The 24,137-nt window shown below is 36.7% G+C and overlaps 3 long non-coding RNA genes across 8 annotated transcripts in view; 2 read left to right on the top strand and 1 right to left on the bottom strand.

Annotated features, from left to right (window-relative positions):
- LOC135178212 (uncharacterized) overlaps positions 1-5,550 on the top strand; it is a 72,734-nt gene extending 67,184 nt beyond the window's left edge. For 4 of the 5 annotated variants that reach the window (XR_010303430.1, XR_010303433.1, XR_010303431.1 and 1 more), the window contains 3 exons: positions 95-313; positions 4,398-4,476; positions 5,507-5,550. This is a non-coding gene — a long non-coding RNA (uncharacterized LOC135178212). The remainder of the gene's footprint in view (positions 1-94; positions 314-4,397; positions 4,477-5,506) is intronic. The other variant, XR_010303434.1, reaches the window with a different exon arrangement.
- LOC135178211 (uncharacterized) lies at positions 24-19,488 on the bottom strand. Of its 2 annotated transcripts, XR_010303429.1 has the most exons (5): positions 19,376-19,488; positions 17,841-17,987; positions 15,437-15,553; positions 3,273-3,428; positions 24-282 (listed from the first exon to the last, which is right to left on the bottom strand). It is a non-coding gene; the product is annotated as an uncharacterized LOC135178211 (long non-coding RNA). The 2 variants fall into 2 exon arrangements; XR_010303428.1 differs by lacking the exon at positions 24-282 and having other exon boundaries at positions 2,465-3,428.
- Positions 9,035-15,882, top strand: LOC135178210 (uncharacterized). Its single transcript, XR_010303427.1, has 6 exons — positions 9,035-9,327; positions 11,004-11,130; positions 12,854-13,071; positions 13,645-13,715; positions 15,034-15,127; positions 15,441-15,882. It is a non-coding gene; the product is annotated as an uncharacterized LOC135178210 (long non-coding RNA).
- Positions 19,489-24,137: the final 4,649 nt, after the last annotated feature.

Genomic DNA, 24,137 nt, shown 5'->3' with positions numbered 1-24,137 from the left:
TTTCCTTTCATAGCACATGAAAATGTGTGGGAAGTGATGAATTGTAACTATCAACAAGCCAACTGACAGAGAACCTGTTTTTGTTTTTTCTGAGGTTTGAATGAAATTTCCTGGAATTACAGTTTGTGCCCATTGCCTTTTGTCCTGTCACAGAGCATCACTAAGAAGAGATTGGCTCTTCTTCACTTCTCTCCACCAGATGTTTATATAAATTGATAGAATTCCTCCAGTCCTTCTCTTCTGGAGCAGAGTCTTCCATACAGCTATTGCAGTTCATGCTTCCTTTGTGCAAGAAGGACAGCATATATTACATGTAAGTCAAGAACACTGCTACAGTGTTAGAGTTTTAAGGAAATATGGTTAAAATTAATATACACAAACAAGCTGAGTATCCATCCCCTTCTATTGTGCTTGCCTTCCTTCCACTGCCTCCCAGATCCTGAGATTAATGACTTTGGGCTGGCAGTGGGCAATGGTCTGCCAAGACAGTAGCATCTCAGGATTTCTGGTGGAAGTAAAATGAAGTTGCTACATGTTGCTAACACTTTCTACACCGTACTCTTTTTTCCTTGCCTCAAATCTCCATGGTTCATCCACATTTGCTCTCTGTGGTATATGTTACATAGTGTTCTTTCTTTTCCTTGTTTCCTCCAACACTTTTTTTACTCATCTCCCAGACCTGCATTTCTTTGGTAACCAGTAGCTAACCACTGGTGAATAGCATTGGTGAGTTTATAGCCCAAATGCTTCTCTAGCCCCTTGTGACTGTACAATCAAGGCTCCTGCTGTAATCTTATATCTGTATTGACTTACATTGTAAGTCAGCAGCAGTTCATTCTATATGTAATAACTAGTTGCTGTTACTAGCCATCCCCTACACACCTCATATGTACCAGTAGGTATTGTGCCACAAACCTCAATGAATATAAAGAGAAGCTAAAACAAATTTGACTATAATCACCAGTGTGTTAGCCACTGCTACAAGACTAATTGCCAAACAGGCCAGGATAAGCCTTATGTCTGAGATATCCTGAGGCTTGTGCTGTTAATTCAACAAGCCTGTGCTACAAGCAGTATTTACTGGGCAACTGTCATGAGTTTTTGGAACTCAGTTGCTGGCTGGGTTAAAACTACAGCAGGTACAAGCACACAAACGTTTTCAGAAAATAATTTCTGAAACATGTTACCATGGGCTGAGTTGAATCTGCTGATGTGTACTCAACACTATGCTGCCATTATGCCAGCTATCCCAGTTGTTGATTCCAGTTTCAGGGTTTGGGGTGTTCTTTTCCAGTGTGTGGGCTGCTGTGTGTCTGGTTAGGGGCAACCATTTTATCACTGGCTTCTACTGCTGCTTTTTCTGTATCTCAACCCAGAGATTTCTTCTGTGACTTTCCCTGCCACCTGTGTGTGGGGTGGGATCCTTGCTTCTGAGGTGGGACTGTATTAATCCTGGACACATAGACAGCTGTAAAAGCGGAAAAGATAAATTGCTCTGATAGTTTTCTTGCCTTCTGTCTTCTTGTCTTGGATTTGCATTAACAAATCTAGTTCTGACTTAATAATAAGGTTTGTAATAAAGTGGGACAAGCCTCTTATACCAGCAAGTGATTTCACTTCTTGCTTGACTTGTGGCCTTATCAGAAATTGGATAGAAATGTGTGGATATCTCAATGATGACTTCATTTGTGTTACTGCCTTGTTTTGTGTGTTTGTTTTTTTTTTTTTTTAAGCAGGCTGTTTTAAACTAGACCCTTACCTAAATTTACACAGTATGAAGATCTATTTTTGTAGCTATACTGCATCATCCTTATTTTTTTTCTTTTGTGTGTGGTGTTTGAATTTGTTGAGTGATAATTCCTTGTAGCTACCCATGCTATGTTCATATGTATTTAGTTGTCCTTCTGTGGTTTTGAAGATTATATTTCTAGACCTACAGCAAGCACTGAAAATGCCAAGGAAAGCAACAAATTAAAACAAAACAAAAAAAAAGGCAAGCTGTTGTCCTAGCACTAAAAAACCTAGAAGAAGTCCTTTACAATTTCTAGTGTTATGACTTGCTTTCCCTTTGAACTGTGGCTTACATGTTCAAAATAGATAGAGAAGTTGAGAATTAAGCAAAGCTGTTTAGTTTAGATAATTAAGCAAGGAAGTCCTCCTACAGCGAGGATTTCTTTAGTCCCTCAGGATATTTTTCAGGGCCACGGAGATTTCTTTGGATCCTTAAGATGGAAGGTCTTACTAGACGAGAGGAGTGAGGCCTGACCTCCAACACCAGCATGTGTCATAGTGTGCAGTTTAATTGGTACAATGCATCTAACAAGTAAAATATGTCCACTGAAGTGGATAGGATTGTAAGAAAAATCAATATGTAATTCTGCCTATAAAATTGTGCCATAAAATCAATATTTTGAAAATATGTAATATATAAGGGAGCATTAACTTCTAAATGGGGCCATGGACATTTCAACTTATCATTGATCTTTATTAAGTAAAAGTGTACATAATAAAAGCAATATGTTTTCTTATGCCTTTAGAAGTCTCTGGGCAAGATATAAAGTTAGCTGGTTGTAAAAGTATGAGTTAGGCACCTGAATTCTGGTTTTGTCCAAATAAGTCAAAAGTTTACTAATGTCTTTTTGTGCAGAGTAACCAAATTACTGTTGTATTTGTCACTGACCAGCTCTCCTTCATTCTGTCTCGAGAATACTATCGAAATGCTACTCTAAAGAAAACATATATTTTAAGGTACTATCACAAAATATTTGGCTATAACAGTCACTCTGGTTTGGGATTTTTTTATAACAATATCACCTATTTAATGGAATATTTAGTCTTATTTAGCTTTTAAATCCTCTTTTGTTTTTAAAACTACACAATTTAAACCACAGAATACTCTGGATAAGCATCACCTTAAAGGTTCTGAGGGTTCTTCTTTTGTTCTTCCTGCCATGGAACTCAGTCATTAAAATAGGTCTTGTTTCAAGCATAACTATGAACAGAGGCAATGTTATGTATATTGCTAGAATATTTTAAGCTCTCTTCTTTACCTCAAATCTTCAGTAACACAGACCACATTTTTTTCCCTTTAATTACTTCATAGTTGACATTTCTCTTTCATTTGTGTCTGCTTAGAATTTCTCATCTTTCATTTCCTCCTTATGAAAAGGCTTCCTCCACACACACCCCTAACTTTTTATGCAGGAAAAAGATTTTCTCCTTTTATCTACTTCCTTCTTTTGATGGAAAAAGCAGAGCTATTTCGCTCTTACTTCATCAGGATGATACTTTTCTTCTTTTCTCCTATTTCTGGTGATAATTTTTTTGTTTATTTCTTCAGACTCGTAGGCAGGAGGTATTTTAGGCAAGTGAAACAATTCTCTGGAAGAGTCAGTGTGGTTCTCTGAAATCCATATCTTTACATGCTTCTGAAAAAAAATAGCATAGGCTGTTTTTACTCCATCTATGCAAAAAATGTAATTTATACAATTGCCACATCAGATATCAGAAGAAATTTCTCTGAATAACATTTTCTTCTCTGAGTTTCACTGTGCAAACTTTTCTGCTCATAAAAGAGCAACAAATCTGCAGTGAAAGGCTTGTAAATATGTAGAGGATAAATGGAAGAATGAGAGCTGTGTGGGATTTGCTTGTCTGGGAGCAGAAAAGAAAACACAGATAGCAATGTGAAATTGTAAGGTATATCTTTGTTTTATATTTAAAGCTCTGTGAAATACGGAAATTTTTGATAAATAACTTTAAAGTATTTACATTATGTCTACATTTGGCGTATATTTGGGGCTGAACTCTAGCAGTCACCTAGTGATCTGTTCCCAGCAGAGAAGGGGAGGGAGAAGCTAAAGGAGAAAAGATCCATGGGTTAAAATTAAAGTGGACTTAATGAAACGGCCAAACTGATACCAATGTCAATACAAAGTTATACTCAGTCCAACAAAGGCACTTTAAACAGGACGGCAGCCCACAAGACCAGCAGAAGTGTGAGAATCAAAGAAGTGAGTCAGGTAAATGTGATAAATGATGTATCTCCGGAGCGCATCCCTGTGTACCCTTGATGCAGCAAGGACAGAGGTTAGAAACATAGTAAACTGGTATTCTCGCCTTGTGTAACATTTGCATGGGAGCACAGCAAGCTTAGAACAAAGATCTGGAAGTAGTCTGTGCCAAGATAGCCAACACCTCACTGTTATCCAATAATAATGTTAAAAACAGTATTTTACCTCTTCACTGTATTCCATAACTTGTAGAGTTTATTTTTGTGGAATTATTCCACAGCCTGCAGAACGGCATATAAAAAGACTGCTGCTAAAGCGTTGATTACTATGTCCACATATTCTCATGTGTCTCTTATTTTGTCTGTCACTAACTAATATATACAGCAACAGAGAAGGAAGAGGAACAGCGTCAGGATGAACCTGAGCACGGAAAGCAAATAGGAGGCAAACTTCCACCTTTGTAGTGAGTATGACGTTTATAGGCTGGGAATAGCTGTGAGCCAGCTCAGTCAGCTGTCCTAGCTGACTCGAACCTGCTAATGTCCTGCAGCCAAGCCAGCAAAACCAGGACATATTACAAAGGTATCTGGTGTTTACACATAGAAACATAGTTATTTTACACATGGAAAGATACAGGTTTTCCATATTTCTTCTTAAGTCAGAAATATTGTATGGAACAGAAAGGAGAAAATCTTTCTTGTTCTCCTTTTTACATCCCAATACAGATGAAAACCTATGAGAAAATGTTGCTGATGCTGTACATTAAAGGCCTGTATGCATTCTATACTATGCAGTGGGTTTTGTGCTATATGGAAATGACCATTTGAGAAGACACTGAGGTTATACTTTGACTAACATATTTTAATCTGGGGATAAAAGTGCAGGGAACTAGGCTGTAAAACTGAGTGATGGGTAATTCTTTGTTTACAGCAGGCAACTCCCATCTTTGTAGGAACAATCATGCTGTGTTTTGCAAAATCTGGAGAAGAATACGGTTCTTAGAAAGAGGAATCCTCTTAAGGAAACTCTGCAAGGCATTGAATTAAACCAGGAATTTCAAACAGTGTATTTTGTGTGAATGTAGTGATATTTCTGAATGTTTGAAAACAAAAGGATAAATTTAGAGGAAGCTTGTAGAAAGAGGATTTGGCTGTCTTTTTCTTTCTCTTTGTACTGTATTTCCAATATGAATGTAGATAGAAGTGAAAATAAAGATCCTTATGGGGTTGATATTGATGAAGAATCTCATACCTAGGTGCACTTCAAATTTAATCCAAGAGGTTAATTCTGTAATAACCTTTTAGGGACCACTGCATTTTTCAATTAAAATGTATTTCCATACTGCAACAAACTGAAAATACTATTACCAAAGCAACTGTTTCCTGAGGTACAGTGCACTTCCAGCTCAACTATCATGAAGGTAATTTTCTGTTTTAAACACTTTGCTAAAATGTTTTTCAGATTAGCTTGACATTTGCTGCTCTTTCATTCAGGATTTGTGGCTGAAGACTTATTAATGGACTAAGAAGTTATTAAGGTATGTAATTATTGATTTCTTTGTCTTCCTCAGGAGCAAAGTACAAGCATACGTTTCTTTATCTAAGATTTCCATACAGTATTTTGATTCCAACACCTGTGGCTGGAATTCTAATACTATTCTGCTGAGCTAGTGCATACTATTTTTGCTGCCTAGAGGATGGAATTACACAGACAGGCATACACACCTCAGCCTGAATGACTAGGAGCCATGTGAAAAAAGTGAAGCAATGTTAGTGTAACCTGAATGAATCAAGATAGTGTGCTGTTAATCTCATCTGTAGGATGGCTGCTGTGACCTTTTTGTTTTGGGCAAATTTAATTTAAATAAATCAGTTTCAGAGGGTAGTTAACTGTTTCCCAAAAGAGACTTTATGAGCAAAGCAATATGGATATATAAAGATGCACTGAAGAGAAAAGGATGCTGGAGGGAGAAGGTCTTTAAGAGAGAAGTAAATGATGATGAACATTGTTGAGTGTGAGAGCTACCTCAGTTCAGGAAAGCTGGAATGGTCCCTGGAGAGTGACGGGAAGGATATTTAGAGAGGTATGTGAAACTAGGTCTAAGTAGGAATATCAGGAACATCAAGAAAAATTTAAACACTGATCATCAAGTTGAATTTACAGTGAAAGACCTTACCCTGTGGCTTTGTAATGCACATGCTCTATACTCTGAATTTTCACACAAAATTACACTGACCCTAGAATCACTGAGAGAGACAGTGAATATGTAGCATGAAACAGCAGTAAGTCAAAATGTAGTCAAGACTCGTCCATTCATGATCCATGTGGAAATTCAGAAGTCAGCTCACTAGATATTGTCAAACTATAGAAAATCTGTATCCAATCCAGAACAGGATGCCTCTGGGTTTCCCTAGTCATAACAACAGACTTTTTTGCTTTCCTTATAAACTCTGCCATACCAGTGCCTTTGCTGATCCTCATTTGAGGTGACAAGCATCAGTGTTACTTCAGGTCACTGTAGTTTAGATTTTGCGGATCTTTGAAAATCTGAGTCTCAACTCAGGCAACTCTGTTTGACGTATGTTCATCCCTAATGAAATCAAAACTGAGTTGAACTGATACAGACTGACTCTAAATGAATCAGACGCATAAGTGTTTGGAGCAAGACATAATTATTACCAAAAAGTGAATAGGAAGTCCCATTTGTAATCCTGTTCGTATGCATTTTTTGTAGAGCTGAGACTTAACAGAACAGCAGATATATTGATATGGACTTTTCAGCTAATTAACGTATCAGCAGTTGTTCTGTTATGCTAAGAGTTCATCAAATTACTAAGACCAGCATTTTACAACTGCTGTAAATTGTTTCAATTACTTCTTGGTTTTCAAAGACACAGGATGTATCCTGGTATCAACTCCAAAGAGGCTGTTTATGAACATTAGAAGTACTACTTCTATTTTAAAAGTGAGATTGTCATTAAGTAGGTAAAATACTGATGTGTTTTCATACTCCAATGACCGAAGTGGAGATCTAATCCCTAAGCAAAGACAGTAAAGGAAGAAAAGTCTTGCTTGTAACATGGGAGATGAAAGAATGTACATTTATGTTTCTGAGAGGAAAAAAACATGCATTTTTGCACTTAGTTTTTATGTTATGTATCTTGATATTGAATTTAGTCTCTTTTTTTATATAGATGGGAAATTGATAAAATTGATATATGCAAAAAGATATAAGAAATGAAATTACAATAAACTATTTCTTAAAGATAGAGTCAAACCACCTCAGTGTACAACTTTCAAAAGATGACTTCTCTGTTTTGAATATTAACAGATTTTCACAGATAGAAACTTTGCTGCTTAGGGTGGGTTCATGTAGATAAAAGTTCTGCATTGAACTCCTTCAAATTCCGGATTAATTCATACTGTAAGTAGCAACTGTACACTGAGCTACCATGGGTGTGTGTGGGGGTGTGTGTGTGTATACACACAGAGATATAAAACCAGGGTATGCTAAGCCAGACAACTGTGTTTCTACTGAACAGTAGTAGGAAAATTATCTTTATGGCTTTCAATTTCTTAAAATTGAAATAAAGTGCCTATGGTTTTCACTTTTTTATCACATTTACTTGGAAAGTTTCCTTCTCACCCTTTCTTTGTTCTGTATGGTAAGTCATATTTGAATATTACATCCTTGGAGAATATAGGTCATTTGAGACCTGGTGGTTCCGCTTAGTTTCTAGTGACCTAGTACTTCAGAAAGGAGCCTGAATCTTTGCATGGTTAAGCTGAAGTATGTCTTCATTACCATGGCTCTCTATAATCTTCCTAACAGCATGCAAATTAAGTGTGTGCATTTCTTTATCACATGAATAGCTTTGTTACAGAGCAGGTACTAGGTGAAGTATTACAGTGGGCAAAATCACATCCAGATCTGGGCCACTCAGTATAGAAAGAGGTGCACAACAATAAGTTTGAACAGGAAAGATGACTCAAGGGAGGATCTTTCAGGAATATCTAAACCCTTGGAGGCCCTACTTTGCCTGGAGGAAAGAGCAGAAACATTTCCCAGAGAGGCATGCCATAGAGAAATAGCCACTGGTTCTGTTGTCCAGCTTAATTGGGTTTTGTTGTTGTTGTTGTTTGTTTGTTTTTTTCCCATGAGCCTACTTAATGGTCATGTAAGCAGAGATTATGTGAAATTTGCATCATTTGACTATGTAGAGCTGAGATATTTCCACTAAGCAATAGTGATTATCTTGGTGGGAAAAGGTAGACTAGATTATGTTTAGATGTTTCCTCCAGACTCTACTGTACAGAAATATTTATATTTGCCATAATCTGATCTGAATCCAATAATTTGAGGTTTTCAAAGTTTTGTCTTGGAGTATCCACTATGTATAATTCCATTTATTTACTCTGACCTTCATATTCCTTAAAAAACTGTTCAGAAAAAAGGCAAAGTGTTGTGATTGTGTCCTTGGTGCTTCTCAATGCTTCTGAAAACTAGAACAAAGTGGATTCAAAGTTTGACTTTTCAGAATTGAACTTTACAATAGAATACATGCTATAAAAATGTTTTGCTTTCCATTTAGTTGTATGTTTCATTGGTTTATATCTTTATTATTTTTGACAAAATTAGAGACAAAGTGTATGTCTTTATATACAAATATTTATCATTCAACTTGTGAGACTTTTTGCAATTCAGGTTTCTCACACAGAAATCAGAAATTAAAAACAAACCGCAGAACTCTACAGCTATTTCTAAAGTCCTGTTTCTCTCTAGTGAAAATAATCAAGTTCCTTTACTGAGAAGCATGGTAGTTACCACAGGTTTGAGAGAACTGTAGCTTCTTTATTTTGAGGGGGAGGTTCATTTGGGTAAATAAAAAAAATGTACTAATACAAGTAAAATAATTTGCTATTAGAAGTGGTGTAGACCTAGCTTTCTGGAGAGCAACCTAAAGGAAATTGTAGTGCATGTTTTAACTTGTAAATGGGGCCAACTGTGAGGCAACTCAATTGATCCCTTTTGGAATACTGTTCAACTATGTTAAACTGTTTCCAGTAGATTACGCTTGAATTTATACCATTTTCAGGGATGACACTGCTGTAGGTGAAACTACATGTTATAGTTGGAACTGGATGATACTACAGGAGTTCAGACAACAAAGACAGACTACAGTTTTCAAACTGATGTGTCAATCTGCTTTATATACACATTTGGTACCGATTTTGGGTTTCCAGAGTATTATTTCCACTTTCTCTTGCCAGCCAGTGATCCATGTGGGAAAATCAGCTGCTCTCTCTTTCACAAGTGAGTAATTTATTTGTTTCTCGGTGATTCTATTTGCAACCTTTGGCTTCCAACAGTATAACTTCCTCCTTTTTTGTAGAGGCTGAGTGAATCACATTCAGTGATTTCTGAACTGAGTTTCAAAAGACCATTAAACATAGACCGTGCTTTCATAAATACTGCATTACTTCTGGGATCACAGTATATTAATAATTTTGTGTTATCAGATTATTTGTTTCTTCCAACTAAGTGCAATGAATAACTCTCTCCAGCAATGAAAATCTTTATTAAAAAGATGTAGTTTTACTAAAAACTGACAGTTAAAGTATCATAAGTAGTGTCTTTGAGTTTTAAAACCAGACCGCTATATAAATATTTTAATGTATAATGATTGCACAGCTAAATTTGTTACTTGCTTAAGGTAATTTCTCAGAGATCAAAACATGTATCCTGAGTGGCAACCATGTCTCATTCGGATTTTACAAACATCCAGGCTTAACCACACAATCTCATGTTTTAGGTATAGACAAGAAAGAATGCATCTTACTAATCTTTCAAACCTGAAACACAGTCTGCAAGTGTTTAGCTGCAGTATTCATTTAATATGAAATGAGTAAGTAGTTGCCCTAAAGATGGACAAACTAGACCTAGACACCAATTACAGCCTGAGTTAATTTCTTCCTGATGACAACCATAACAGATTTTCAAGCTCAAAATGGCTGAGGAAGTACAGTAGTTTAAAATGTGCTAGTTTACAAAACTGGTCTTTGGGTTTGTAATTTGGAGAAAAGGAGGCTAAAATGGGACCTCATTACTCTCTACAGCTTCCTGAGGAGGCAAAGTGGAGAGGAAGATGCTGATCTTTACTATTTGGCATCCAGTCATAGGATGAGTGAGAATGGTTCAAAGCTGCATTAGGAGAGGTTCAGACTGAATACTGGGAAGCATTTCTTTACTGAGAGGGTGATCAAACACTGGAATAGACTTCCTAGACAGGTGGTCAGTATCTAAGAGACATTGGACAATGCCTATAATAACAGGCTTTAACTTACGATCAGCCTTGAAGTGGTCAGATGCTGGACTACACGATTGTTGTAGGTCCCTTCCAACTGAAATAGTCTCATCCTCTCTCTTCCATTATTGCACATTTGAAAAGATACACTCTAACTGATGTTAATAGCAAAGGAATTGATATATCATATGCTATGAATTCACAAATGTGTCTTCTAAAACATTTGAGACATGATAGATAAAATGGTCATAAAGGGTGCAACATGTATGGAATCAAACATGCCCACGTGAAAACTAAAGAGAAATAATTCCACTATAATAAGTAAATAAAGCCTGTTTAGAACTGGGGAAAAAAATCTAAATGTTGTAACATTGCAATTTACTGAAACACTGAAGTAACATGTGCAACGAAATATGTCCTGAATTTAATTTCATGTGATCTGGTAGTCCTCTTGACATCAGTGTCTTGTATCTGTCAGATACTATGTAGTAGGTAGCATAACAGAAACTCATTCATTCCTATGTCATATTGATAACCTCTCTTCTACAACAGTTGCAGACAGCATGTTGAGTAAAAATTGATATTTGTCTGTATTTGGTCTTCAGGCCACAGGTGTTACAGTTTTCTGACTTTAATGCTGGCAGATACCACATAAAAGCTGATTTTTCATTCACTGCCTTCCTAGTTTCCTCCTAGCTCATGTTCAAAGCTTTTATATAAGTATTTTTAAGAAGTGTCCAACTTGAATTCCCTTGGATCTGCCTCATGGACTAGTACTCAACAGAATAAGAACGGAAAAGGCTGGACAGATTGTAAGTACTCCTTTTGACGTTCCATGACACATCTCTTTTATGAGCAGCTTTCATCGTTCAAAGGCACTTTCTAGTGGAACAAAGTAAATATTCACCCCTATTAAGCCACTTGAGCTGTGTTAAGCCAATCTAAATCTGGCTAGAAAGGAGCTTCTGAATTAGATTTAGTTATTGTAAGTGGTACTGCTGTCGCCCATAGGTTCAAAAGCTACTGACCTTCCAAAAAGCCAAAATCAGATTCTATTTAACCCGAGCAGTAGATTTACTTATTTCATATGTATGCCTCCAGTGTCTAGAATACTGAACATAATTGTATCTTGGTGTAGCAAGAAATTTTTGTCCAGAAAACAGTTTTTCACCTTTGTAAAGGTTGGATTTAAATTAAAAGCAAAAACTTTATTATGTTTTACTTATCTGATGGATGGGTTTTTAGTCTAACAATCAGATGCCAAATAGGTTTATTTGTTAATTCCCTCCTGATTTAAATAAATGACATTTGTTGTGAAACTTATTATATATGCTGATACTGAGACTTTGAGATTTATATGCATGGTTGTAAAAATACTAGAAATGCAGTTTTCCAGAGAAGCTGTTTTAATTTTCTAAGCTTTATTGGTGCACAATTGGTACACATTTCCTTCTAGGCTCTTGCATAAGAACCAGGTCTCATTATCTCTCATGCTCTCACTTATTTGGCTTCCAGCAGCACAGGATATTTAATTACTTTACCTTTCTACTGAATAAAAAAAGAGTTTTATGTTAAATTACATGGTAATAGAATCTAGAGGTCCCAGCTTAAAGTCTTCATTTCTGGGATGTACAACAAGAGAAGAATAATACAAGACAGAACTAGAAGGGAGAATAAAGACTTCCCTAGTTGTGAAGCTGAATGACGTCACCACAGACCATTTGTAACAGATTCAAGAACAGAGGCTTACTTTTTTATAGCACCTACAATCAAAGCGTGTCTATAACCTCTCTCTATCTTCCCCAATAGCAAATATCTAAGCCTGTTTGTGTGCTGTATTTTCTGTGTCTTTCACCTCATCTAGCTCTTCTTTGGACTCTCCACAGCTTTTCTATTTTTTTTTTTCTCTTTTTTTAAGGAAAATGAGTTTATACCAGTTGCCACTTAACTAGTGTCAAGCAGGTTCGTAGTTCTGCAGATGCTCATATTAACCAATCACTTGTCAATTCATTCTGCTTTTGAGAGGAAGTCTTGGTGGGATCTGGTAGTGGTGTTAATCCCAAATTTGTTTTTCCATCCTACACACCCATTTTTTAAACTAGACTATTTTTTTAATCAGAAAAGTTATTTAAGCTATTTATTTTTCCTTCCTACATTTAAGGGATCCTTTCCCTTCCCTTGATTTTCAGTTTTAGGTTGGCAAAACATCAGAGAAGTTATCACTAACATGTATATATATATAAAAGTAACAGAATTGAAGTCTTGATTTACTCGTTTTTTGATTTATGTCCCTGGAGGTGTTGAAGAAAAGCCTGGATGGGGCACTTAGTGCCATGGTCTAGTTGACTGGCTAGGGCTGGGTGATAGGTTGGACTGGATGATCTTAGAGGTCTCTTCCAACCTGGCTGATTCTATGATTCAAGGTGTTGACACTCCTTTCTCAATACAGTGGGAAGAAAGTTGCTATATTCATTTGGGATACTTACCATTTGTCAGTGAGCAGCTAATAACTACTGTGACTGATTTCTTCCCCAGTGCTCCTTTGTCTGGATATTTAGGTATTAAAAGAAATCTCATGATGCTGCTTAGACAAAACAAGATTCTTCTGGCCCACCAGCGATAAACTTCTTTGGCCATCTTATTCAAGCATTTTATGTGAAACATACCCGCAGCCTTCGGAAGTACATATGGGATACATTTTGTGGAAGGTGGGAAAACTTCTCTGGAAAGGCTGAAGAATCATTGGCTGTAAGGTATCCTATAGTCTGGATTTGCTTTGTCTGTCTCTGTTTGGGGCCATGGGCATGCCAGGGACTGGAGGACAGAAATGACTCTTACCCCTTTCCAGGAGTAGGACTGAGGATACTGCACACTGATTGGAAGTGTAGAGAAATTCTATTTACAAGAGCATATATACAAAAGGCAGGCAGGTAGAAAAAGTATAAAATCCACTAGGCCCAAACTGGCCTTCTAGAATCCTCTACCCCTTCTATGCTCAGTTGGCCTGAGTAGGCCAAAACTGCCCCATCCCTCCATAGCCCCCAAAGCCGGGGCCTAGAAGGCCTCAGTGGCTCGATTCCCTGCCTAGCTCTCTTCCCCGTGAACCGTGTGATAAGAGCACGCATTGTTCCGAGAGAGAAACGAAGGGAAGAAAGGCAGGGAAGAGAAGGGGTAGAGACCAGTCTGTGATACCAGAATACAGAATAGAATAACAAAATTACAATATCCTGGGACAAGCAGGTCCATCCCCCTGGGATGGGCCTCTGTCCCTACAGTTTTGTTAAGCGGGACCTCAGGATCACTCAAACTAACATACTGTCCTATAGGCTAGGATCTCCACTTGATTTCCTGGATGTAATTGACTCCTTTTACATGGAAGATAAAAAGGGTCTACTAGGTGAGAACTTTGAGCTATTGGATGATGTTCCCATTATTCCCATTGTAGGTGAACGTGCTCATGAATACGTACGTTGGCAAGTGCGCTGCTTTGAGGCATTGTGTGAATTGTTGTTATGTAGACTGTGGTAAATTGTTGACATTACGAATAAGCCATAGCAAATACTGTGATTTATGAAGGAAAGGAATCAAAGATAGGGAAGAAGAAATAACAGTTTGTGAAAAACATCTGAATCATCTTGGTAACAAATGTGTACTTTGAGAGACCTGTCTAATTCTTGTGATTTGTTAACTGAACAGGTTATTGAATTTCTGACTTTTATGGGCTTTAAATCAGTATGTTTGGTATGTATTTTATACCCTAAAAAGTACAGTATGAACCACAAGAGCATAGGACTGTTCAAAGGAATAATTTCTATTTATATTAACAATTGTAGCATGAATTAGTCTTCTAAATGTTTCTTTGAGTGCAACATTGTTGCATTATGTAATACATTTTGGATCCACATCAGTAACTGCTCTCCCACAACAGCCTGCCAATTTGTAGTAATAGCATTTGACATGAACAAAACCACAACACAGAAATGTACCTCCTGTATAAAAAGCAAAATAATCTGCAGAATGAGAGCTGTGCTGGGGCAAACCATCTCTCTCAGGTCTTAATAAGCTAAGCAGCACTTCTCTGTGCTGAAGTATAGAGAATTTGGAATTGAACCAACTGAACAAATATTTCATCTAGGTGTGAAACGTGAAGGAAACCTCTTGTAAACTGAGAATCAGTTTGAGGTTCAGGCTATAAATACTCCATGAAACTATACAATAGCTTTATAATTCCCAATAATTTTTGCCATAGTTTTACCTAATCAGGTTAATCTCATCATTTGGACAATGCTGTAACAAGTATGTTAGCTACATTTAAAATTAACAATAGTGTAAAATATCTTCACTTTTAGGATTGAGACATAATGAAGCTATTGCTAGAAAAATTGTCCATTTGAGGACATTGTATATAGTAGTATCCATTACTAAGCTCAGTTAGTCAACTTCTACTGTTCCAGAAATATCACATTTTTTTTCCTTCCCTATACAGAAGCTCTTCAGAGACAGTGACCCCATCCACATTTTCTAATTTAATTATTCCAAAAGTACCCATGGGACTGAATAAATTAGTTCATCAGTACACAAGGCAGGTTGCATAAGAGAGAACTTGTTTGGGCAAACCAAGTATTTTAAAACATAACAAAGTAAAGGAAAGCTGTACTTGTAAAGTGCTGTCAAGGATATGAGAAGTGAAAAGAATGCACTTGTGTTTTATGCAGCATCTGTATCCAGTTTATCATTGGATAGAATCAACATCAAAATGCCAGGAGGCCAGAACACATAAGCACTAGGATCTTCTGAAGTTAAAATCAGGTAAAATTCACAATTTCACAATACGGATGATAATGAGTCACTTTTACCAGGAGAAAGTACACCTCGATATTGTGTATTTTGAAAAGCACACTAACTGTAGCTCCATGAATTCTCCAGCCTCTGTCAGTCATTGTTATTAAATATGATGTCATTACTCACAATTTTAGTTCTGTGTTCCAATAGTACCTACAGTATTGAAATGTTTTCCAGTCCGGGAAAATGGTGTGTTTCTGGTCCATAAAGCTTAATATGCAACAAAGTAAGAAAAAAAATATATATAAATGCATCTCTTTTCTTTTGACAACTTACCCAGGGTCACTGAAGCATGCTAAAGAATTGTTGCTGGCAAGTATTACATTCTTGTGGCCGATGTTTATTTTCAAGATAACCTTTTGACAAAAGTACAAGAACCGCAGATTCCATTTTCTGTGAAGAAGAAATTATGTTAGTTACGCATATTATAATGAAGGGGTGAATGTACTGACATGATATGTGATGAAGAAACCCAGGAAAGCACTGGTGGGTGTTTTTTTCTTTTTTTGGCTGATAAATGTCTATCAGGCAAGAATGCATCACAAAGTTGCATTTTATTTCCCTTTTTTATATATAAGACAGAGAATATTTGATAGCTAATGCTTACCACTTATTAAGTTAAGTATGCAAGATCCGTGATAAAGTGACTCAGTCCATCAGCTGATGCTGCATGACATCCTACTGGCTGTTACAGAGGAGAATAAACTATTTTGTTTCTTTTACACTGACCTGTCACATCAGTTTTCTCTGCTGTCTTATCAGCAAGGAAGAGCTGTAAAATTCTGTGGTTTTCAAGGTGAACTTTCCCTGTCACCCCAAAGAAGGCAATCTGATTCAGCAAGATTGAAGCACTTGATAGTCGGATTATAATTTTTCAAAGAGGTGATCCAATTAATTTAAAATAAAAACAGTTTCAATTAATTCAATATTCTCCCACACACACACACAGAGAACTTTTTTGGAAGTGCATGAAGATTTTCAAATGATAGCTACAGTATTTCTCTCCTGCTATTTCCAGGCTATAAATACATTAATGAATAAATCCCAGCAGACTGCACACACATATATACATACACACACATATACCTATGTGCCTATATGTAGTTAGGTCTTAAATTTTCCTTAGATTAGCTTTTTTTCTGTAATGTTTATGCTTCTTCTCTCCCCTTCAGTTTTTATTGCGTGCACAGTAGTAAAAAAAAGGCCAAATAAACCAGAAAGGCCTTTAAATAAATCATCACAGAATAACTTGTAGAACCAAAGTCTTTGAATGGGAAGCAGAAAAAAAATAAATCTCAAGTCTGGTTTCCTGGTCTGAAACAGGAAATTTATTTTCATTCTTCTGTGTTGCTCCACAACACAGAAGAATGTGTTTCTTTGCACAAAATAATCAAACAGTTGCTGATACAGAATACAATAAATACAAAAATCAGTTTTGGATCTGCCTGTTTGCTAAGTTTCCTTGCATTACTGTGTGTACATGGCACTCATATATGTAGGTATATACATGGAGGAGGCTGGAGAAAAACTACAACTTAACTTAAAGGAAGTGAAAGGTCCTAGAATGGAAAGAATATTCCAGACATTTTCATTGTTGAATCTAATTTAGTGTTGCATCATTTCATAATCTCTGAAGTACACGTCGTGTTTTAGCAGGGCGAAGTGTGATAATTACACTGTAAATGGGGCTTTACAAGGGAACTGTGACTGAACAGCAAGAAGGCTGCTCCTACCATTTGTGTATTCTGCGGCAGGGCTGATCGGCTTTTGTATGTAAATGAAGGGTGCTGAGGGAGAACTGTTCTGCAGCTTTAGGAGAAATAGTTTGTTCAAATTCAAACCACCGAACTGGTGCTAGGAGATCTTTATGCTGCCCACTTTGAAAGAAGGGTATGCATGAAGGGCAGAACAACCTAAGTAAATCTAAACTGTGGTTTAGCATACAGAACAACTGTAAGATTAGAGGGGGGAAGATTTCATACTGATCTTTAGAAAAACACATGTAAAACAAGTCTCCCTAGAGAGCAGTAGGATTTTATATTAGCAGCTGGCAGGGAGTAAGGTAGTGTGAGTAGCGTGAATAATGTGCACACACTCCTTCATATGTTGGAAAGGAAAGAAAGGAAAAGAAAGAATATAATATGTACTTGTTAAAGAAGCTATCAGAGGAAAGACCAAGGCCTGGTTCATCTAGCCAAAGTAACCATAGAGAAAAAGTGGTTTATTTGTCCACTGGAGAGTCACAGCCTAGAACCCTGTCATAATTGTAGGCATTTTTTGCCAAAGAAAGCATCTTTCTTGCTGAAAGGGCTTTATATTAAATGAGTTGATTCAGTTTACAGCAAAAATTTTTATCAGAGGATAAATTTGTTGCTTAGAAATAAAATGTAAAAAACCCCAAAACTAACCAGCCAACCAACAATCACAAACACATGAATTTAATTCAAAACACAAATCTAAGTCAGTGGGCTATCACAGCCCCTGAACAGGTAAGACTCTGACTGGAACTATAGTCAGATGGTTTGTCCTATTAAAGACAAACAAATTACAACAGTTCCAGTGAAGCTTGAGAGTTTCAAACATTTTGCTTTCAAAAATGCTTGAGTACCACAAGCCATACCAAGGCACCTAGTGTTCCAAGATGTTTAGAGAAACTGTCTATTACACATAGATTACCTACCATCAGCATCCTGGACACTGGAAATGCCTCAACAATCACAGAATGGTTTGAGTAGGAAGCAATCTCCAGTGGTCATCTTGTCCAAACCTCTTGCAGTGAGCAGAGACATCTTCCACTAGATCAGATTCCCCGAGTTCAGCTGCAGCACTGTGGAATTCGAGAACAAATGCTTACCAGAAAAAAATGGATTTACTATCTCATAACACTATCACTGCTGATAGTTCCAAATAATATTTCTGAGAGTGCTGAGACCTCAATATTACTTTACTATTCATATCAAGTGCTTGATAATTTGATTACAATATTTGCTAAACTGAGTGATTTTGAGAAGTTATTGTTGAAATCCTGTTTCTTCATTGGTTTTGTTGTTGTTTTCATTGTTGTTGTTGTTTGTTCAACAGTTTAGCTTGTGCTAGATGGAGTTGGAGAATACCAGTGAATTTTTTCTTACTTCCCTAAATAGAAGAATTTAAGTTTATAGTGGATGAATTAGAAAAACAAACTTCAGAAAACATTGCCTTTAAGAAAAAAATTGCACAGAAGGCCTACCCCTCTCTTCCATCTATGTCCTCCTTGCTGTTGCCCCATTCAGTTCAGAGTACCTTTGCACCAGATGATTTAAGGATACCTATGAATTAATTGGCTCAATTTGTATATATTTTCTTTAAATACATGTTCTATATGTGGCACAAAACTATTTAAAAGTTAAGATTTTTTAATTAAGGCAGCATAATTTCTGTTGCTCTAGAGATAAGGATCCCATCCATGCTTGTGACTCATCTTTAAAAAAGGATTCTTAGATGGTCACTTAAACAAGACTTTCAGGTCAGTACTTTCATGCTAGGCACAGATAATGCAACCAGGCATCCAGAAAATATGATCCTGGGGGCCTGATGTGCAAAACTGAAGAGCACTTAGAGATAAACTTTAGTTAAATGTACTCTTAGCTCATATATCTATGAACTTTATGCCCTGTTGAATTAAGGCTTAATTTATTTATCTCAAATTAAGGCTCTGCTGAAATATGCCTTAATCAATGGATATTTGAGAGTTTCCCTAAAGATAATTTTTAATTCTTACTTTCTATTTTAATCCCCTGCCATTCTTCATTTGGTGGTAGGGTAGCTCTGCCTGAGGAACGAAAAGCACACGCAATCAAATAGAAATTCTTTCACTGGCTTAGTTTATGTTTGTGTGTGTGTATATATATACACCCATGCAATTTTAATTTCTTTTTAAAAATTATTTACAATATCTAAACCAGCCACTAGTTGCTCTTGAAAGCACAATTAATTGGGAACTTGGAAGACCTGAAAGTTGTGTTAATACACAAGTTTCCATGCATGTCTGGTCTAGTGCAGAAGGAAAGCAAATAAATACCAAGAAGAAAATAACCAAGCAATCAACAACAACAACAAAAAACCCCACCAAAAATAACAAACACATCAGGCCAGTTATATCTAGAGAACAGATTATGTTAAGACATTGTTTTCCCATGTAAAACTACTTTGAGGGAGCACGAAATGAATGCTAACCTTGCAATAAGTGCATGGCGTCACTCAAAGGTGTTTAAATGAGACCTCTGGAGCCTTCTCAGATTCTCTTGCTTGTATTCCATGGGAAGCACCGGCAAAAAGGGAGTGGAATTGTTTAGTTTTAAGGCAAGTGAATCCTCTTTCTGGAAGTATTTTTAAATCTTAGATTTTTTTCACTAGCTCAGGATAGAGAAGTATTAGGGAGAGCAATGACAACATGCTGAAATGAAGAGAACAAGAGCTGATTGTCAGAGTGAAGATGAGAGAGAAAAAAATAGACTAGACATCTACATCCAAGTCTGGGAATGACAAGAGTTGGTGAATCAAGGCAGTAAAGAGAAATTTGAAAGAAGACTAAATCTCAAATGCCAGCAAGATTTGAGAGATGATATGTTGAATTCACAAGAACTAGAGTACAAACAAGCGTTTGTATTCTAAACAGGATTTTTTAGCTGAAATTCTAGAAGTCTCAATATAGAGAAAAGAAGAAGATGAAGTATCACAAGCAAGGTGCAATGCTGAAACCATATTACATCAAAATAGAAAAAGAAAAATCAGCTGTAGTAAGGAGGGAGAAACTCACAAGTGCCTTTTTTTTCCTCTCTTCCCCTCTCTTCTAGTGATGAGACAAGCAAAAAAGCATTTGCGATTAATGTGGTAGCTCTTCAAAATCAGACTAATTTAAGCTTTTGTCATTTATAGCTCTCCTTGCTTTTTTCTTACAGAAAATACCATAGATTTGTGCCAGAGGGTTATAATTAAGGACAGAGTAGACATATGGCAGATAACATAAGCAGTGAAAGTCTATCAAGCTATATGTAACTTCACAGCATAAACTATCTGTAACATACTCTGAACTAAAGCATAAATATTCAGTTCCATCTTGCTTTAATAGTATCAATATTTACTCTGCCATATGCAAAGATAATTAGACTAATAACATTGTGTTAATATACACCAGTTATCTTCACTTCTATGGATCATAAATACTTTATAAAGCACATGGGCCAAATTCTGTTCCATTTGTTCGAGTCAATATTACATTGGTTGGACTAGCTTGACTTTCAGGATATGACAGAGAATGTACCTTGTATTAATATTCATGGGAATCATTTTGTTCACAAATGAAGTGCAACCATCTGCTGTTTCTAATAGCGCTCTGCAGCATTACACCAGACAGGAATCAAACTGTATGCTAATTATTGAACAAGCATGGTGTTTCCAAGACATAAAACATCACATGATACTTCTCCCAATTCTCTTTACATTCATCTCCATGCCAGCCTCCTTTATGAGGTAATTTCTTCAGACAGTAAAATCCTCTCAGCACTGGGCAATCTTTTGTTTTCACTGTGATTAATACAAAGGAAGAACATAATTACCTTTAGTGATTTGTGTTTATAGCTGAAAAGCATGCCCCTCACACATAACACACACAACTTCTGAATCTTCCCACATCTAGTATCACATTTCACTCTTACTTTCCCTGTGTGTCTGTCTGTCTCTTAAAGAAAAGTATACGCACTTGTTTTCAGAAATTGGAAAGAATTATATTTCTTTGCATCTTAAAATTCCTCCTGTTCTTTTAAGGCTTTCATCTGTTTAACCACTCTTGACTATGTAGAAAAACACTTTATTATGGATCCCGAGGGAAGCACACAGTCTTTCTGCAATCTTCTATGCAAATAATGTAATATTGTTTTGATTATAAGATTATTTAATATTTAATGAAAAGTAAAGCTGAACAAGTTGATTTCCAGGGGGATGTCACAACTTAACAGTAAATGCTCAATGCCAGATTGGATGCTTTATTTGGGTGGTTTTTTTTGTTGTTGTTGTTGTTGCTGCTGTAGGGAGTTTTGTGGGTTTTTTGTTTGCATGGTTTGTTTTCTATTTTATTTTTATGCAAGGAAAGGTTTCAAATACAGTATTGAAGAATGTTCACACAAAAACGTTCAGGGGGAAAAAAAAAGAAAGAAAAATGGGATTTAGAGGTGACACAGAGATTCCTGATACTTACATGATGTGGTTTATGAATGACTCTAGAATTTAATATACCACTGCTGGCTGAGTGTCATGTTAAGTATAAAGATTTGGCATTCACCTGTTTCAGTGTCCTGCCAAGGACTTTCACTGAGACCGTTTCACAAAGTTGAAAAGATAGGTAAGTTATTAAGGTGACAGATACAAGAAGTTTGGAATTGTCATTGAGAGATATACTCTGTACATGCTGACTGAGCTCTGTATATGCACTTACTTATATAAACTTAGAAATACTTACAGAGCACTAAATATCCTAAACCTACCCAGCAGTAATAGCAATTCATCCATGTGTCCTTGAAATAGCTGAGACAATTTCTTACCAAAAGAAGTGCCACTTAATAATGGGGAAGAGAGAGGTCCAGACACTTCAACCCATCCAGTAGCTGGAGCTTTCATCATCAAAACAGAGAGTTGTAAAAGCCAGATTTATACTCCTGAGCAGGTGGGGCTGCCATATGACATATGCTGGGTAGCTTTCAACAGATCCTGTGGTACAGATAAGGTTGAGAAGATGAGGCCAGCATTTGGTATAGAAGCGGTTACACAGCGTGGCTTTCATAACTGCCTCTCCAGCTTACCTGATACAGCAGGCTAAATTGCTTTCTCTCTAGATAACCCAAAAACTGCTGAACACAGGCAAAATGGGAACATTTTCCTTTAGTTAAATGAGATTGTTTTTCTTGGGGAAAAAGGTGTCTGATTACAAATGTCTTTTTATGTTACATGTCTTAACACACAGTTAGACAGCACATCTGGGAGATACTCATTACCTAAACTAAGGGCTGTGTTTACCATTTCAGCAAATGTAGTGTATCTTATGGTAAGAGAAGAGCGTGAAATTATGGATGAACATTTCACTCTAATGAATACACAGTAAGCCATAGCAACAAATAGGACTAATAGTAAATGAAATAGCAAACAAACAAACAAACAAACAAAAACCAAAAACACAAAACCCAGTAGAAATTACCTGAGATGTAAGTTTCAAACTTTCAGATGATAAGGTGGTTGCAGTTGTCATCATCATAACATATGCCTCCTACAATGGTCCCTAAAAGCAGAGAGACACTGTTGGGGTTAAAACAAAGATGTCTGCTAACCTCATCTATAACAAATAATTGTTCAAAAGTAACGTGGGAGTGCCACTAATGAGAGGTAACTAAAGGGCAGAAGAGAAAGCTGTGAGAAAATGAAAAAAGTTCTCCAATTCTGAAGTATTGCACAGCAAGCATTAACAATTAAGTTACTCATGGACACTTACAAGGAGAGGGCTGTCAAGTGTTCTCTCAACAAATTCAGAAAGCTTTGAGTTTGAGAATTATAAACTACACTGTGCAAACCCCTTCCTAGCTTAAAACTGTTCCTCAATTCCAACCAAGATTGTGACTGACAGTGTAGAAGTCTGGCCTCTATCCACTCTCATCTCCTTGTCCATTATCTCTCTCCAGATTCTACACTTCAAATGATTACCTCTTCCTTATTAATCTGTTCAGAATTCAGCAGCCCTGGAAAACAATTACCTTCTATCTTGAATAGACTCTGAAATAAAAGATCATTATGCTCAACCCTTTTTTGAGTCACTGCAGAGGGATGGAGGTTTTCAGCTTAGTTAGATACTAAAACCACGTTTAACACACTTCCTCCAATTTGCTTGTGTTTAAAAAACAAACAAAAATAGGGTGGAAAAAAAACCAACCTTACCTTTACCCAAATGATAAAGGGCACAAGACATAGAGACATTCAAGCACAAAACATGTTTTGCACATATCATGTTTTTTAACCTGCTTCACTCATAGTCAGCTATGCCTTAAAAGACACTTTCTTCTAATTTCTATTTCTCCTTCTGCATCTGTGCTGTGGAAAATGCAAGCATCCTTAGCTTTCTTCTGAGTAAAAAAAAGGCATCACAAAAATTTCAGATCTTAGAAGCATTTATGTGCATAATTGCAGCACCTTTTTTTTCATGGCTCTGCTATAGAAGCAGATTAGTGTACATCTCTGTATCAAAAGGAGCAATGCAAAGATCATGCTCTAATATCCCATTATGCCACAAAGCAGTGGATGCCTGTTGCTTATCTAATCTGCCACTAAAGTGACACTAAATAGTCAATGGGGTAATGGCTTGCAGGGCTACAGATGTAACATAACCCATTCACGGAAGCTTTGAAATACTTAGCTGTGGGTAGTACGCATGAAAAATCTGTATTTGCAATGAAAATTGTATTTCTAAATGAAAGCTCCAATGTCCCAATGCTCATTAAAAATGTGTATTAACAGAAATGTAAGGGAGTGTTCTTTCATCTCCTCTGGCTTCTGTCTCTGCATAATATTCTTATACTTTCTTAAATAAGGATTTTGGATCCAGGCAGCTAAGTTCCAAGCAGATATTCACCATCTTTCTTTCTTTTACTCACCGTGTCCTTCTTTGCCCCTCAGACCTGTTTCAGCACTCTCATAGATAATTTAGTTTCTGTTCTGTGCCTTGGAAAGGCATCTTGATTTCATGTATCACAGCTGGAGTTGTCTCGCCCTCCACAGAATCAACAACTTTGTACGTTACCTGTTTTCCAACAGCTGCCATGCCTTCTGTATATAAGCCACCTGCTCATTTCACTCTGAAAACCTGGCTTCTCAGAACTCTCAGTAGCTGTTGTCATCTACCTGTGGCTGACCTAAGATGCTCAATCCCTAAAACATTCAATCTTTGGCAGCTGAACTT

Source organism: Pogoniulus pusillus, chromosome 9 (genome assembly GCF_015220805.1).
Source record: "Pogoniulus pusillus isolate bPogPus1 chromosome 9, bPogPus1.pri, whole genome shotgun sequence".
NCBI lineage: Eukaryota > Metazoa > Chordata > Aves > Piciformes > Lybiidae > Pogoniulus > Pogoniulus pusillus.
This window is presented reverse-complemented; position numbering and strand designations above follow the sequence as displayed.